The following is a 17,908-nucleotide window of genomic DNA, read 5'->3' on the forward strand; positions in this document are numbered from 1 at the left end:
CAAAAATAAAAGTGGAGCGATCGGGACAATATGGGAGTCCAATGAATGGTATTCAGGAGTAGAGAACGAATTTCATATTAAAATTGGGTCCAAGTAACTGGGGGCCCGCCCCAACCCCAAAACCCCCTAGAATAGGGTTTTTGGACGATCATGACAATATAGGACTCAAATTAAAGGTTTTCGGGAGTAGATTGCGAATATGGTCAAGAAGGGGAAATAGGCTTTATAGTTTGTTGATTTCAGAAGGGGGACGGACCCTCCCCTTTACCCCAAAAGTACTACCCAAACATAAAAGTGGAGCGATCGGGACAATATGGGAGTCCAATGAATGGTATTCAGGAGAAGATAATGAATTTCATATTAAAAATTGGGTCCAAGTAATTGGGGGCCCACCCCAACCCAAAAACCCCCTAAAATAGGTTTATTGGACGATTATGACAATATGGGACTCAAATTAAAGGTTTTCGGGAGTAGATTACGAATATGGTCAGGAAAGAGAAATAGGCTTTATAGTTTGTTGATTTCGGAAGGGGAACGGACCCTCCCCCTTTACCCAAAAACACCAGCCAAAATCAAATCGGGACAATATGGGTATCAAATGAAAGGTATTGGAAAGTAGAATACGAATAAGGTATTAAAATTTGAATCTAAGTACCCATCGGGATTCAAGCCCCAACCCTAAAATTCGCCCATACATACATATTGGGCTTTCATGTCAATATGGGTCTCAAATGAAAGGTATTCGGGAGTAGATTACGAATCTGCCATACAAAATCAAATCGAAGTATAGCGGGTACGCCTTCCTTCCAAAACCTCTTTAAATGGGCATATGACCCATCATGACCATATGGGATTCGGTTTTTTTTTGTTTGTTCCGTAGAATTAAAAACGGCTGAACCGATTTTCTTCAAATCTTCACAGATTGTGTAAGTTTGTCTGAAAGGAAACATTGGCTATATAATTTTAAGATATCGGATGGAGGCGGTCCCTCCCCCTTACCCCAAACAATGCCATCCAAAACCAAAAAGTAGACCGATAGGCACAATATGGGTATCATATGAAAGGTATTGGAGACTAGAAAGCGAATATCCTACCCAGCGGGCCTTCCCAATCCAAAAATTCCTCTAAACTGATATATTCGTCGTTCTTGTCAATATGGGCCTCAAATGAGAGGTATTTGACAGTAGATTACGAATAGGGCATAAAAAATTAGGTCCAAGCCCTTAACTTTCATCCGATTTGGATAAAATTTGGAATGAGAACTTGAGTTATGACTTTCAACATCGACGCCTAGTATGATTTCAATCGGTCCATAAGCGAGTATAGCCCCCATATGAACCGATCCCCGGACTTGACTTCTTGAGCCCTTAGAAGCCTCAATTTTCATCGTATGTGGCTGAAATTTGGAACAGTTATAGCTCCCATTTAAATGAATATCTGGATTTGACTTCTTGAGCCCTTAGAAGACTTTATTTTCATCAGGTTTGGCTGAAATTTGAAACAAAGACATAATTTATGACTTCCAACATCCACGCCTGGGTATAATTCCAACCATTCCAAGCAGATATAACTCTCATATAAACCGCTCCCACGATTTGACTTCTTGAGCCATAGGAAGCCTCAATTTTCATGCGACTTCGCTGAAATTTGGAACAGAGACTTGTGTTATGATTTATAACATCCATGTCGAGTATAAACTGTATCGGTCTATAAACAGATATAGCCCCCATATAAACCGATTCATGGATTTGACTTCTTGAGCTCTTAGAAGCCTCAATTTTTAATCGATTTAGCTAAAATTTAGCATAAAAACTTGAGTTATGACATCCAACACCCATGCCAAGTATGATGTGAATCGGTCTATAAACAGATATAGCCCCATATAAACCGATCCACGGATTTTACTTCTTCGAACTTTAGAAGCCTAAATTTTCAGCTGATTCGGCTGAAATTTGGTCCAAAAACCGATATAGCCCCCATATAAACCGATTCACGAATTTGACTTCTTCAGACTTTAGAAGCCTAAATTTTCAGCGGATTCGGCTGAAATTTGGCCCAAAACCCCATTGTATTATTTACAACATCTGTGCCAAGTTTTATCCAAATCGGTCGGCATGGTGCTATAGGCCCCCCCTAGGACCGATATCCCGATATGACTTCTTGAGACCAAAATAATTCCAATACAAAGCGTAAATTTTTAGCAGAATCCTTGGTTGTGGGCACCCAAGATTCGGCCCGGCCGATTATAGCGCGTTTACTTGTTCTCCCTAAAAGATTACTTTTTCCATAGCGATTTTCTGCCAACATGTAAACATTTCCGTCATTTTATTCCCTTGCAACTTTCACATGAATTTCTGAAAACGTCAATAAATAAACCCCCAGGGGAATTAAAAGTACTTTTCGTTTTAATAACAGCAACACCGATGCACTTATAATTCAGAAATTGTCAATGTGGCAGCTTAAATGCCCTCGAAGCATAGCGTGTGGGACTCTTTTTTTATGGAAACACATACGAATGACAATTGAAGTGCCACTTATAATGTTCATATTTACAATTTTAATATAGTTTCCCCGTTCTTTGTGGAAAAAATATCATGAAAATTCATTCATTTCAAGTAGGCTTTGTGAATTTTGCTGTCTGCTGGCGTTTTACTGTACCATTTGCATTTGGCAATAAAATGCCTCTACAGTAAAAATGTCATATTTATGCTTTGATTTCCAATGCACAGAAATGAAGTAAGGGGGTGACACTCTATTAAATTCGGATAGGGTTAGTGAGAGATTTTTATACTCATCACCACCATAGGATGGGGGTATACTCATCTAGTCATTGTGTTTGTAACACCTCAAATCGATCATGCGATTTAGGTTTTTGTTTTTGTAGCCATATTTTCATGTCGAGGAGGCGATCGTCGTCTAGCTTGTTCCGATCTAAGCTCGTTCCGGTTCAAAGGACCGATCGCCGAGGGAAAAGGATTTCCATTGGTTATTTAAAATCATCAATAACTCGCCTTGTCATATCGAGCATCATAGGCACTCAGTATTGGGGCAAGAGCGCGGTGCCGCCGGACCTCTCACGGAGACTCTCCACTTGATTCCGCTGATTGTCCGCGAATGCTGATGCAGCTACTGCGTATGGAGCATTTCACTTTGAGCTACTGTGCACGCGCACGGTAGCTCAAAGCTTAGCTTCTCGTGACAGTAATGAACCCCACACATATCGGATCTCAATGTTCCAGCCTGTGTGGTGCTCACGGGTATCCTCTGCCGGGAGATTATTAAATGAGTCTTGAATAAAATATATTGCCAGATATTTTACAGACAAATCTGAACATAGAAACACATAATCGAGTGGCGATGATTTTTCCTACATAAGAACAAACGGTGTGATGTGAATGGTAGGCGAGTCAGATGGACGGATATGATCCACTAAGGTATTGAAGATGATTAACTAACCAATAATCGAAACGCGTCTACCAGTGGTGTTGGTTTTTTCAGACAAATCAGGACATAGATTCACATAATCGTATGACAATAATCTTACCTACATAACAACAAACGATGTGATGTGAACGGTCGGCGAGTCAGATGGACGGATATGATTCACGATGGTATTGAAAATGATTATCTAACCAATAATCGAAACGCGTTCACCTGTGATTTTGGTATCTATGCCCTGATTTCTGTCTCGGGCCCAGTTTCCAAACCGAAATATATGTCAGGTTTCCTATTATCGCCTCGCTGCCATCCTCTATCCATTTTCCCATCGCCTAGGGTCGCTTAACTGCAGTGGCCGCCTCACACTTAATCGGTGTGTCTATGAGTCAGATATTTAGAATAGTCTCCAGTGCCCTCATCGAACCGCCTATGACCAGGCTAACTGTTGTATTAACCATATCCTTACGTTGCACCTTTTCTCCATCGCAGTCCACCAGACTACTGAGACGTAAGTAGGTATTGGTAAAATCACGCTCCTATAGAGCCAGTGGATTATCCTCTTCTACATAGTGCCCAACATCTATAAGCATTCTCGGCACCCTACTAAATGTCACATTTCCAGTTCAGTTTCATATTCAAGATCACTCCTAAGTATAATCGAATAACATATCTGTCTTTTTTCTTATTTTTATACCCACCACCGAAGGATGGGGGTGTATTCATTTTGTCATTCCGTTTGCAACACATCGAGATATCCATTTCCGACCCTATAAAGAATATATATTCTTGATCAGCGTAACATTATAAGATGATCTAGCCATGTGCGTCCGTCCGACTGCCCGTCTGTCCGTCCGTCTGCCCGTCTGTCCATCCGTCCATCTGTCCGTCTGTCCATCTGTCTGTCCATCCGTCTGTCCATCCGTCTGTCCGTCCGTCTGTCCGTTCGTCTGTCCGTCTGTCCGTCCGTCCGTCTGTTCGTCCGTCTGTCCGTCCGTCCATCTGTTCGTCCGTCCGCCCGTCCCTCTGTCCCACCATCTGTCCGTCTGTCCGATTGAGCTGAAACTTTGCACAAATTCTTTTTTTTCCATAAGCCGGTTAAGTTCGAAGATGAACTATATCGGACAATATCTTGATATCCGTTTGTCCATAAGCAGGTTAAGTTCGAAGATGGACTATATCGGACAATATCTTGATATAGCACCCCATGCACATCGAGATATTTTCGACCCTATAAGGCATATATATTCTTGATCAGCGTAAAAATATAAGATGATTTAGCCATGTCCGCCCGTCTGTCCTTCCGTTTGTCCGTCCGTCCGTCTGTCCGTCTGTCCGTCCGTCCGTCTGTCCGTCCGTCCATCCGTCTGTCCATCCGTCTGTCCATCCGTCCGGCCGTCTGTCTGTCCATCCGTCTGTCCATCCGTCTGTCCGTCCGTTTGTCTGACCGTTCGTCTGTCCGTCCGTTTGTCCGTCCGTCTGCCCGTCCGTCTGTCCATCCGTCCGGCCGTCTGTCTGTCCATCCGTCTGTCCGTCCGTTTGTCTGTCCGTTCGTCTGTCCGTTCGTCCGTCTGTTCATCCGTCCGTCAGTCCGTCCATCCGTCTGTCTGTTGAAAACACGCTACAGTCTTTTAAAATAGAGATATTGAGCTGAAACTTTTCACAATTTTTTTTTTTGTCCATAAGCAGGTTAAGTTCGAAGATGGGCTATATCGGACAATATCTTGATATAGCACCCCATATAGAGCGATTCGCCACATGTATTATCCGATTTTGCTGAAATGTGTTTGCCCAATGAGTTGTATTTTGCCCTTCAACTTCCTTCTTCAATTGGGCCCAGATCGGTCCAGATTTGGATATAGCTGTCATATAGACCGATCCGCCCATAAAACCCACATTTATTATCCGATTTTGCTGAATAATGGGACAGTGAGTTGTGATAGACATGATTCTTCAATTTTGCCTAGATCGGTCTAGATTTGGATATAGCTGTCATATAGACCGATCCGCCGATGTAGGGTCTTAGTCTCATAAAAGCCATATTTATTATCCGATTTTGCTGAATAATAGGACAGTGAGTTGTGTTAGACCCCCTTCGACATCCTTCTTCAATTTGGTCCAGATCGGCCCAGATTTGGATATAGCTGCCATATAGACCGATCTCTCGATTTATGGCTTTAGGCCCATAAAAGGTGCATTTATTGACCGATGACGCCGAAATTTGGGACAGTGAGTTAAGTTAATCTCCTCGATATATTTCTGCAAGATTTGCATATAGCTGCCATATAGACCGATCTCTTGATTTAATGTTTTGGGCCAATAAAATGCGCAAATGTTGTCCGATGGCTGAAATTTGGGACAGTGAGTTGTGTTGGGCCCTTCGACGTCCTTCTTTAATTTGGCCCAAATCGATCCAGATTTTTATATAGCTGCCATATAGACCAATCTCTTGATTTAAAGTCTTGGCCCCATAAAAGGCGCATTTTTAATCCGATTTCACTGAAATTTGACACAGTGACCTATGTTAGGCTTTTCGACATCCGTTTCGTATGTGGCTCAGATCGGTTTATTTTTAGATATAGCCAAAAAGTCCAATATTTTGTTGTACACAATTGAACAATGACTTGTTTTTATCAGTATTTGGTCCAGATCGGAACATATTTCGATACAGCTGCTATGGGGCATAAGGTATGCATTTTTCACTGGATTTTGACGAAAGGTGGTTTACATATATAACCGATGTGGTGGGTATTCAAAGTTCGGCCCGACCGAACTATCGTATCTAACTTTTTAAAATTTTCAAGTTTGCTTATAGGCAAACTCTACCAATCTGCACTAGCTTAATAAATATGTCCACACTTGTGTCACAACTAACATTTAACTCAAAATGATGCCCACAGCTGCTTGCTGGTTAGAATACAGGATTCTTCCATTTGCAATTTGTTTGTTCTTTGAACTACACAGCACTGCATGAGGTTTCTTTTGTCTTTGGCAATGCATTGTAGTCAGCTCGTAACTTTTCTAATAACTAGCAGTATACTGTGAATTGCACCATTGCGTGAAGTAGGTACCCGGGCAAAGGGGGGAAGTGCTATGAACTACAAATTGAACATGCACCATACAACATAAATATTCACAAGTGCATTCGTTTTAATTACAGCGAATAAGCGAGGCCATAACCGAGCTCTGGAGACTGTACAAATGAACACAACACCTGTGCAAGGGTAATGTCGCTGTTGGTTCTCAGTATGTGGCGACATTTTTGTGACTGTGTGTGTGTGTGTGTATGAAGCCAAGTGTGGTGGGTTAGATTGCAATGGGTGTGAGCATTGTTTAGACTTTATGCACTGCATATTTTCTGTGCCATAAAAATGTGCGTGGCAAAACTTCCAACGCACATAAACACACACATACACACACAATCATTCAGTTACATTACTTCACACCAACATAAATGTAATCTCTCTCTCTCTCTCTCTCTCCTGCTCTCCCTATCCACTTCTCATATGACCAAATGAACAATACAGGGCTATGTTGTTGTATAAAACCATTGCTTCACTTGAGTACTTCGCGAATATTTGCCAACAAACACTTACACACCAAGAGTTGAGCACATGTGTTAACGACACGTGTATATTACTAGTTCTAAAATAGAAACAGGGACGGTTCATGTATATGAGAAAAAAAAGTGCATAAATCATTTTGGCTAAACTAGTTGAAACAGTTGGCCAAGAACTCTGGAAGAGATTTTTTTTTGTGATAACTTCTTAATGACTGGCAATTTTAGTTTAATGTTGCACATATTTAATGGTGGGCTTAAAGCGAAGTTGCATAAATTGAAATGAAAGGAAATAAATTGCAATGTGGCATATGAGTACAGTGGGAATTGTGCCGAGCAGAGAGCCAAGAATTAACTCAAGTGGGGAACACGCTATTTAGGTGATATTGGGGAAGACCCTACGTCGTCTCGACGTTCTGAGTCGATCTGTCCGATGTCCGTCTGTCCGTCCGTCTGTCGAAATCACGATAGAGGTCGAACGCGTAAAGCTAGCCGCTTGAAAATTTCTACAGATACTAAATATTGATGTAGATCATTGGGAATTGCAAATGGGCTATATCGGTTAAAATTTCGATATGCCTCCCATATAAAACCGCCACCCGATTTGACTTTTTGAGCCCCTAGAAGCCGCAATTTTGGTCCGATTTGGCTGAAAATTTGAACGTAAAGTTTCGTAGCGACTTCCAACAACTCTGTTGAATACAGTTCAAATCGCTCTATAACCTGATATAGCGCCCATTTAAACCGATCTCCCGATTTGACTTCTTGAGCCCCTAGAAGCCGCAATTTTTGTCCGACTTGGCAAAAATTTTGCCTGTGGTGTTCAGTTATGATTTCCACCAACTGTGTCTAGTACGGTCTAATTCGGTCTATAACCTGCTGTAGCACCCATATAAATCTATCTCCCGATTTGACTTCTTGAGTGGTTGCAATCCGCAATTTTTGTCTGATTTGGCCAAAAATTTGTGCAAGTGCCGTTTTGTTATGACTTTCAACAACTGTGCCAAGTACGGTCCACATCGGTCTATAACCTGGTGTATCTCCCTTATAATCCGATCTCCCGATTTAACTTCTTAATCCCTTACAAGCCGCAATTTTTGTCCGATTTCGCTGAAATTTTGCATGTGGTGTTGAGTTATGGCTTCCAGCAACCTGCCAAATACTGTTTAACCCGTTCTATAACCTGATATAGCTCCCATTTAAACCGGACTCCCGATTTGACTTCTTGAGTCCGATTTGGCTGAAATTTTGCATGTGGTGTTCTCTTACAACATCCAACAACTGTGTTAATTACGGTTCAAATCGGTCAAGAACCTCATATAGCTCCCATATAAACCGATCTCCCGATATGAATTCTTGAGCCCGCGAAATCAGGCAAGAAATCCGCTTTTTATGGGATTAAGACCCAAAATTAAAGAAGACCAGTCTATATGACATCTATATCTGCATAGTTCGATCCGATTCATATTTGGGTCAGATGTCGGGAGGCATAAAACCACGCACTGTTCAAATTACAGTGAAATCGGGTTATAAACAAAGCTTTAATGGCCTTCAGGTGCTTTATCGGCAGATCGGTCTATATGACAGTTATATACAAATCTGGACCGATCTGGACCATATTGACGAGGGATGTCGAAGGGCTCAACACAACTCACTGTGCCACTGTGTTCAACGAAATCGGATAACAAATGTGCCTTTTATGGGCCTAAGACCCTAAATCGACGGATCGGTCTATATGGCAGCTATACCCAAATCTGGACCGATATGGGCCATTTGAACCCTATTTGAGTCGGTTATCGGGAGGTTTTAATTAACTCACTGTTTCAATTCCGAAATATATAGACCTTGTAGGGTCGCAAATGGAAATTTCGATGTATTGCGAACGGAATGACTAAATTCTAGTCCGATTTTATTGAAATTTTACAGGTAGTGTTTTGGTATTACTTCCAACAACTGCTTTAAGTATGGCTCAAATCGGTCCATGTTTTGATATAGCTGCCATATAAGCCGATCTTAGGTCTTGACTTCTTGAACCTCTAGAGGGCGCAATTCTTATCCGATTTTATTGAAATTTTGCACGTGGTGTTTTGGTATAACTTCCAACAACTACGCTAAGCATGGTTTAAATCGGTCCATGTTTTGATATAGCTGCCATATAAACCGATCTTGGGTCTTGACTTCTTCAGCCTCTAGAGGGCGCAATTCTCATCCGTTTTTATTGAAATTTTGCAGGTAGAGTTTTTCTATCGCTTCCAACAACTGTGCTAAGTATGGTTTAAATCGGTCCATGTTTTGATATAGCTGCCATCTAAACCGATCTTGGGTCTTGACTTCTTCAGCCTCTAGAGGGCGCAATTCTCATCCGATTTTATTGAAATTTTGCAGGTAGAGTTTTGCTATCACTTCCAACAACTGTGCTAAGTATGGTTTAAATCGGTACATCTTTTGATATAGCTGCTATATAAACCGATCTTGGGTCTTGACTTTTTGGGCCAATAGAGCTCGCAATTCTCATCCGATTTTATTGAAATTTTGCACGAGGTATTTTGGTAGAACTTCCAACAACTACGCTAAGTATGGTTTAAATCGGTCCATGTTTTGATATAGCTGCAATATAAACCGATCATGGGTCTTGACTTCTTGAGCCTCTAGAGGGCGCAAATCTTAACCGATTTTATTAAAATTTTGCACGTAGTGTTTTGGTATCACTTCCAACAACTACGCTAAGTATGGTTTAAATCGGTCTATGTTTTTATATAGCTGCCATACAAACCGATCTTGGGTCTTGACTTCTTGAGCCTCTAGAGGGCGCAATTCTCATCCGATTTTATTGAAATTTTGCACGAGGTGTTTTGGTAGAATTTCCAACAACTACGCTAAGTATGGTTTAAATCGGTCTATGTTTTGATATAGCTGTCATATAAACCAATCTTGGGTCTTGACTTCCTGAGCCTCTAGAGGGCGCAATTCTCGTCCGATTTGGCTGAAATTTTGCATGAGGTGTTTTGTTATGACTTCCAATAACTGTGCTAAGTATGGTGTAAATCGGTTCAGAACCTGAAATAGCTGCCATATAAACCGATCTGGGATCTTGACTTCCTGAGCCTCTAGAGGGCGCAATTCTTATCCGATTTGGCTGAAATTTTGTACAACGGCTTCTCTCATGACCTTCAACATACATGTCTAATATGGTCTAAATCGATCAATAGCTTCATACAGCTCCCATATAAACCTATCTCCCGATTTTGCTTCTTGTTCCTATTTAAGATTTTCACAGAAAACTTCATGGCAACGGCAACCTTAGCAAAAGAGAGCATTAAATGTTCGGAAACCCCTTACATTTTAGCTGGCAGCGTTTTGCAAACACCAAAACCATAGAAAGTGTTGTTAAAGTTCCCTAGTTTTGCCAACTTAATGGCAAAATTAATGTCATTTGCATGGCATGTCTGATGTCAAAGAGATTGCACATGCAAAAACTTTGTTCATATTCACTGTGTGAGTTATGAATTAAAACATACTTGAGACATTCTCGAGTGTGCATAAAATTTAAAAGCAAAAGAAAAGGAAGGACGTGACAAATGTGACTGCTGTGATTTTTTTTAACTTTTAATGCCAGTTACATGTTGGCAACTTTATATATTTTGTACGCCCTAATGGAAGTTATATTGGTTTCGTCATTTTGTTTGTAACAAAAAAATTTTTTTTTTTAATTGGCTATTCTACACAATAGTTGTGTTAGATTCGGCGTATTTTTTTTTTTTTTTTTTTTTTTTTTTTTTTTTTTTTTTTATTTTATTTATTCATTTATTAATTCATTATAACTGACGCCTCAGCGCCTAATTGGCATTATTGAGGCAATTGGCAACATTTTTAACTCATACAATACTATATATGAACATAGCGATATAAATTAGAAATTTTAATGTATACAGTTATATAACAATTGTTTTTGGAAAAACTGAGATTACAATAATAGCTAAGCATTTATATCAAAAGTGTCTCCTTAATAGAATATAAATATTTTTTGCAAGCACGTTTGAAATTTGAAATTGTCTGTTGAGATTTAAGTTCAATCGGCAATTCATTAAATTGCTTAGTGCCATTATAATCAATTCTCTGTTTAGTTTTTTCAAGCCTACATCTTGCCACTCTAAGATTGGCCTGATTTCTAGTACAAATAGTGTTCTGATTCTGAGATATAGCTATTGTCTGATGACCAATATTTCTGATATTCTTAAAAACGTAAATAAGAGCTTGATATATATGTTGTCCGTGAATTGGTAGTACTGTTGTCGCATAATCATTAAACAGTGACACAGTGGGGTATCTTAGTGGCAAATTGTAAATAATTTTCAAGGCCTTATTCTGCATGCATTGCAGAGATTTTAAAGAACTATTGTGCTTGTTGTACGCATATGTAACTGCCATGTAATTCAAATGAGACTGAATAAGTGACTCAAAAATTAAGAGTTTAGTTCTTAAGTTCAACTTCTTATGTATTTTATACAAAATACCAATCGCAGGAGATATTTTACTCCTAACCTGTTCGATATGCATATCCCAGCATAGATTACTTTGTAGTGTAACCCCCAAGTACTTCGCAGATAGTGCCTCTGAAACTAGCTCTCCATTTACATTGATGCTAAACGGATTAATTTCAGATGCAGACAACCGAGGACGAAATCGGACTATTTTTGTTTTATTAGGATTAATTAGTAATCTATTTAAACGTGCAAATTCTACAATTAACGCTGCATCATGTTCCATACGAACTTTTAACTCTATATCATACTTATATGGATAAAGTAAACATATATCGTCAGCAAACATTACTAATTTACCGAAAAGATTCAAGTGCTCTATATCATTCAAATAAATTGAAAATAATTTCTCTATTCATTCCCAGTATTTATTTAATTGGCGCAAATATTTTCCACAACAGTTATTAATCAACAGTCAGGCATTGATTTTCTAAATAAAAATATCACTCGAACTCATAGTTCAAGCAATTGAATAGTCAAATACACTACAAACCACAAAAAGTGTCCTTGTTATTTTCCTCCCATTGAGGAAAAACGATTTCGAGGAAAATATTGGTTGCAGTTTATTTTCAGCATTCTATATGTCACACACATTGGGTGCATGTGTTTGCATCAATACCACGTCGTGTATGAGTGTATGTGTGCAGTCATACAACCATGGTGGCGGTGCAAATACTGCATTCAGTGACTTTAGACGCTTGAGTGGCATTATCGAATATTTGGCACTATCCGAGATATCTTTTGAAAAAGTTCTAATGATGATGATGATGGTGGAGGTGGTGGTATTGACACGAGCTTTGGTGCGTGCTACTATTGCATGGCAAGGCATGACTTGAAATGGCATTGTTAAATTTGCTAGAAACATGAGGTTTTTTTGAGAATATGCTCTAGAGAGTGAACGAGAAGATTAGAAATAACAAGTAAAAGTGTGCTAAGTTCGGCCGGGTCGAATCTTATATACCCTCCACCTTGGATCGCATTTGTGGAGTTCTTTGAGGGGCAAACAAAAAAACAATGAAAAAGATTTTTAATGCTATTGGAGATATATCAAGTTATAGTCCGATTCGGACCATAAGTAAAATGAATGCTGAAGACCATAGTAGAGGTCATTGGCAAATATTTCAGTGCATTCGAATAAGAATTGCGTTTTGTAGGGGCTCAAGAAAAATATTCGGGAGATCGGTTTATATGGGAGCTGCATCAGGCTATAGATTGATTAAGACCATATTGGACACGTATGTTGAAGGCCGGATAAGAATTGCGCCATCAAGATCCCAGAACGGTTTATATGGCAGCAATATCGGGTTATGTGTCGATTCGAACCATTTTCATCGCAGTTGTTGGAAGTCGTAACGAACCACTTCATGCTAAATTTCAGCCAAATCGGATGAGAATTGCGTCCTCTATTGGCTCAAGAAGTCAAGATCCATGATCGGTATATATGGCAGCTATATCAAGATGTGAACAGAATTTCAACCATACTTGGCACAGTTGTTAGAAGTCATAACAAAACATTTTGTGCCAAATTTCAGCCAAATCGGATGAGAGTTACGCCCTCTATAGGCTCAAGAAGTCAAGATCCAAGATCGGTATACATGGCCGCTGTATCAAGTTTTGGACCGATTTCAACCATACTCAGTACAGTTGTTAGAAGTCATAACAAAACACTTCATGCAAAATTTCGGCCAAATCGGATGAGAATTGCCCCCCCTATTTCAGCCAAATCGGATGAGAGTTGCGCCCTCGGTATATATGGCAGCTGTATGAAGTTATGAACCGCTTTCAACCATACTTGGCACAGTTGTTAGAAGTCATAACAAAACATTTTGTGCCATATTTCAGCCAAATTGGATGAGCATTGCGCCCTCTATAGGCTCAAGAGGTCAAGATCCAAGATCGGTATATATGGCCGCTGTATCAAGTTTTGAACCGATTTCAACCATACTCAGCACAGTTGTTAGAAGTCATAACAAAACACTTCATGTAAAATTTCGGCCAAATCGGATAAGAATTGCTCCCCCTATTTCAGCCAAATCGGATGAGAGTTACGCCCTCTATCGGCTCAGGAAGTCAAGACCCAAGATCGGTATATATGGCAGCTGTATAAAGTTATGAACCGATTTTAACCATACTTAGCACAGATATTAGAAATCTTAACAAAATACATCGTGCAAAATTTCAGCCAAATTGGATGATAGGCTCAAGAAGTCAAGACCCAATATCGGTATATATGGCAGCTGTATGAAGTTATGAACCGATTTCAACCATACTTAGCGCAGTTATTAGAAGTCATAACAAAACATTTTGTGCCAAATTTCAGCCAAATCGGATGAGAGTTGCGCCCTCTATAGGCTCAAGAAGTCAAGATCCAAGATCGGTATATATGGCAGCTGTATCAAGCTATGAACCGATTTCAACCATACTTGGCACAGTTGTTAGAAGTCATAACAAAACATTTTGTGCAAAATTTCAGCCAAAACGGATGAGAGTTGCGCCCTCTATAGGCTCAAGAAGTCAAGATCCAAGATCGGTATATATGGCCGCTGTATCAAGTTATGGACCGATTTCAACCATACTCAGCACAGTTGTTAGAAGTCATAACAAAACATTTTGTGCCATATTTCAGCCAAATTGGATGAGAATTGCACCCTCTATAGGCTCAAGAAGTCAAGATCCAAGATCGGTATATATGGCAGCTGTATGAAGTTATGAACCGATTTCATCCATACTTAGCGCAGTTGTTAGAAGTCATAACAAAACACTTCATGCAAAATTTCGGCCAAATCGGATAAGAATTGCCCCCCCTATTTCAGCCAAATCGGATGAGTGTTGCGCCCTCTATCGGCTCAGGAAGTCAAGACCCAAGATCGGTATATATGGCAGCTGTATAAAGTTGTGAACCGATTTGGCCCATTTACAATCCCAACCGAGCTTCACTAAAAAGAAGTATTTGGGCAAAATTTCAAGCGGCTAGCTTTACCCCTTCGAAAGTTTGGGTGCTTTCGACAGACAGACGGACGGACAGACAGACGGACGGACAGACAGACAGATGGGGTCTTAGATGCATATTTCGAGGTGTTACAAACGGAATGACGAAATTAGTATACAACCCATCCTATGGTGTAGGGTATAAAAATTGCTAAATTACTATGAAAAGCTGGGATACTAAATATAACAAAAAATTTATGAAATTGCAGTGAATAAACAAGGACAAGGACCAGTAGTAGTATCACTTTATTTCTTCTTAATAATTGGTACAATTCAAAATTTTCTTAAATATAAATGTAATTTTAATTACAATTGGGCAAAACAAAAAATAAAGTGGATTCACGACTATGACATTATGTCGTCAGTCGGTAAAAATATGTACATTTACTTATATGTTAAAGATAGCATATATTCTTGTTTCTTGTTTGTTTGGCTTTTTCGTTATGTTTTGTTTTAATTGTATTCATTAAGTATAAGTTTTCGATATCTAAGCGCCGATATAAGATAAGACACTAATTTTTTCCAATCAGCCCCATCATGTCCATCTAGTATTGATACGATTTCGTGTTGTTGAAGGTGGGGTTTACCAAATATTTGTATTCTAATTTCTCTGAGAATTGGACAGTTACCGAGAAAGTGCTGAAGTGTTTCCTTTTCATTTATATTGCAAATAGTACAGTTGTTGTTTTCATCTGTGCCTGATATATAACGATTTCCACTAAGACAAATTAGGTCGCACCTTGCTTTAAAAATCCAGGAGATTTCTTGTCTGTTGAAATTACCATTGAAATAACATGTGCCTCGTGTTAGATCTAAGTGTTTATAGATACGTGAGTTACTTTGCCGTGCTCTACGCAAATCCTTTGTTCTGTTATTGGTTGCTACACGTTCTATAAGAGCCGCTTCCATAAATTTCCAGACATTTGGTGAAATATTTTCCTCTATTGTCTGCATATCCATTTCGGTTAATAAATCATTTAAGGATCTAACCCAAAATAGCTGTTTCCGAATTATTATTTTACTTAATTGACACGGTAACCTTTCTTGGTTATATTGAAACAATGTCCTCCAAATATAATTTAAGTGCAGTTTAAGTGTATAAATGTGGCCAGCATCAAGACCTGTTTCAATTGAAATAGCGTAGTTTGGTGTTGATTCCGGTAATCTCAGAACACGTTTTAGAAAAAATCGTTGTAGTTTATCTACTTCGTCAAAATGTAAATGGCCCCACACTTGCGCAGCATATGATTGGATTGCCCTGCACACAGCTTGATACATGTTCCACTTTTGGGCCAAGGGCACCCCATCTTTATTTATAAAATTCTTCCATGTGACGCTTATGGCACTCTTCGATTGGCTATTTCGATTTTGTATATGTTTTAAAAAGGACATTTGTGGCGTTACAATTACTCCAAGGTAGTTATATTGTGAAACTATCTCAATTTGTTCTCCTTTAAAAACCCATTTTTCTTGTTCGGCTAATCTGCCTCCTTTTCGAAATACAATTATCTTCGACTTTGCCATGTTGACCGTTAAATTCCATTTAGAGCAATACTTTTCTAAATTCGTTATCATAAGTTGAAGTATCTGTTTATCCTCAGCCAAAATAACGATATCGTCGGCGTATAGCAATAATCTTATATTCAAGCCCTCTATATACAAGCCACCTTTTAAAAAATCATGGAGGTCATTGAGATATAACGCGAAAAGCAGCGGGGATAACAGACAGCCTTGTTTCACGCCCGATAATGTATCAAAATATTCAGATATTTCCTCACCTGCCCAAACTGCTGATTTTGTGTTTTTATAAATGCTTTCTACCATTTTAACAAATTTATAGGAAATACCAAGTTCATGTAGTTTATAAATTAGTAGACTTCGACTGACATTATCAAATGCAGCCTTGAAGTCAACGAAGAAGGCATATACTTTCTTTTTTTCTGCCATCTTGATATTAACTATTGCAGCAAGGTTATAAATGTTGTCTGCGGCTGAATAATTTCTGCGAAATCCAGCCTGATATTCCAGCAGTAACTTTCGTGTTTCAATCCAGGTAATAAGCCTTTCATTGAGGATTCCCATGAAGATTTTAGCAACGCAGTTCATAAAGGAGATTCCTCTATAATTCGAAACATCACTAAGACAACCTTTTTTGTGGATCGGGAATATTATGGTCTTTATAAATGTATCTTCCACATCTGCATTTTCATACACTTTGTTGTATCCACGAGCTAATTCCGATAGAAACCCTTCAGTGGCGTGTATGAAAAATTCATACGGAATTCTGTCCTCCCCTGGCGCTTTGTGCAGTTTAACATTTTGTAGCATATCTTTAACTTCGTCCACTGTAATTTCCATATCCAACAAGTGGTCTGTTGCTAGCATTGGGGCATATAGTATTGGTAATGAAGTCTGCTCAGGATTCAAAAGCCGTATGAAGTAGTCTTTTAACATGTCGACTGAGATTTTATGACTTATTTTAAGCTCTTGATTATTTATTTCTTTTACTAGCTTCCACCATTCTTTGCCATTTTTAATATTGTTAATTTTTTCATTAATGAGACAAAAGTACCTACGTTTGCTCATCTCACATACTTCTTTGTACTTCTTTTTTGCGCTTAAGTATTTTTGCTTTTGTATTTCATTGTTATTTTTTCTAAATTTGCGCAAGTTTTCAAAAACCTTTCGTCTGGCCCAATGACATGTTTCATTAAACCATTTCATCTTTGGTGTGAATTTTGACGTGATTGTCGCTTCTGATGATGCTGTTATAACTCCAGTCAAATCTTTTAGACATATTCTTTCATTGTTTTCCAGAATAGTTTGCAAATTTCTATTAAGCTTGCTCTGGTAAATATATTTATCTGCATCCTTCCAGTGCAATTTAGGTAATAATTTCAACTTTTTTTCAGCATTATTCGGCGAGTTTAATTCCAATGTTAGAACTATTGGTAGATGGTCAGACCATATTTTTTCATCAACATGAAAGCCTTCCACATATTTCAACAAAGATTGAGATACTGAACAGATATCATTCACAGATTCCCCAACAGTACTAATAAACGTAAGATTCCCATTTTCATCACCTCTGGTTTGCCCATTTAGAATCATCAGATTATTTTCGTTGCAGAATTCCAAATATGTTCGGCCCTTTGCATTTATTTCCTCATCTTTGGATTTTCTTATTGCTTTTCCAGCAGGAAATAGCTCTCTATATAGTGGAGCAATATCTTGCTGTAAATTGCCTATACGTATATTTAAGTCTCCGATTAGAATGTAATTATCGCAATCTGACTGTTCCACGAAATTCTTAACAATCGAGTAATCATTAGACCAGTTTGCGCTTCTCAGATATAATGGTATTATTCGCAGCGTGGAGTAGGCA

The sequence above is a fragment of the Stomoxys calcitrans genome, chromosome 5, assembly GCF_963082655.1.
Source record: "Stomoxys calcitrans chromosome 5, idStoCalc2.1, whole genome shotgun sequence".
Lineage (NCBI taxonomy): Eukaryota > Metazoa > Arthropoda > Insecta > Diptera > Muscidae > Stomoxys > Stomoxys calcitrans.